The sequence below is a fragment of the Notothenia coriiceps genome, unplaced genomic scaffold, assembly GCF_000735185.1.
Source record: "Notothenia coriiceps isolate Sejong01 unplaced genomic scaffold, NC01 NC01_scaffold00000120, whole genome shotgun sequence".
NCBI lineage: Eukaryota > Metazoa > Chordata > Actinopteri > Perciformes > Nototheniidae > Notothenia > Notothenia coriiceps.
Window position 1 is genome coordinate 334,376 of NW_011332821.1, and position 1,133 is coordinate 335,508.

Consider the following 1,133-nt stretch of genomic DNA (forward strand, 5'->3'; position numbering starts at 1 on the left):
CACACCGGAATAAGTCCCTGGGGGTGGATTAGGCAAATGAAGCCGCTGACGTCACTTCTTCTTCTTCTGCTTTGGGTTTACTGGGAGGCCGCAAACAACTTCACGCTGATGGGACTCCCAGCATTTTCTACTGAAGCCTTCCGAGTAAATCGCCAGAACGCCGACACCTCCTCATCTCCACCGCTCCAATGTTTTCTTTTGTGTTGCCATAAGTTAGTCTCTCTGCGTTTGTGCGCTGGGCGCTAATGCTAATAATGCTAATGCGAGGATAATAAAATGCCGGCTTCACAAAACTTTTTGGGAGTTTTACGGGCCGTGATTTGCAATCCGCCCAGCAAATCAGACATAGGAACCTTTTTTCTCCCACGAAAGTCCTTGCTCTCTAGCAGGGACGGAAACCTGACTGAAAAGGGGGTAAAAAAGGTTCTCATTAACTAATTTTAGTTCCGGATTTTTTTGGTGTGAACGCAGCATTTCGGAACTATATCAGAAGTAAAGTGGGAAAAGTAGGCCTACTGCAGTGTGAACGCGCCTATTGACACTTCAATATGGTGACTGAAAGGGCTGGGGATCCAACCACTGACCCTCTGATACAGATGTAACGATTCATTTCAGACAGTTTGAAACGCGAGGGCCGTGATTGGTACGTGATCTGCCCTCGCTCAAGGGAAAACCTCCAGCTTGACTTGAGACCGCCCCCGTGATAGATAAATGTAATTATAATGAAGCCAGCTGCAATGGATCATTGATCCACCAGGGGGTGCAGTGGGGTTCCACACTGGAGCTCATGTGAAATAAAGTCAGATACAGTACGCTGGATGTACAGCGGAACTTTGTTAAGATCCATATGTCACGGATATCATACTACTGTGCTAAATAAGAGACATGTAATCATTTACAAAACATCACCATGTTGTTATTTAACAAAATAATGTTGTTATTCGAAAAAAACGAACGGGAGGAAATGCACCCCGGCTCTCGATTTTTAATCCTAATTTAATCATCATCTTCACCACGATCATTTATGTTTATGTTCGCCGAATTGACATGAAATCACTGACACATATGAATATACTGTATTCAACTTCATTAAAACGTTATTAACGTGCATAAACTCAGTAATTCACTAAAAA

General features: G+C 43.4%; 1 protein-coding gene across 2 annotated transcripts in view; it reads left to right on the plus strand.

Moving 5' to 3' along the window:
- Positions 1–1,133, plus strand: part of LOC104943356 (ubiquitin-conjugating enzyme E2 D2-like) — an 8,847-nt gene that overhangs the window by 4,937 nt on the left and 2,777 nt on the right. The gene's annotated exons all lie outside the window — the stretch shown is intronic.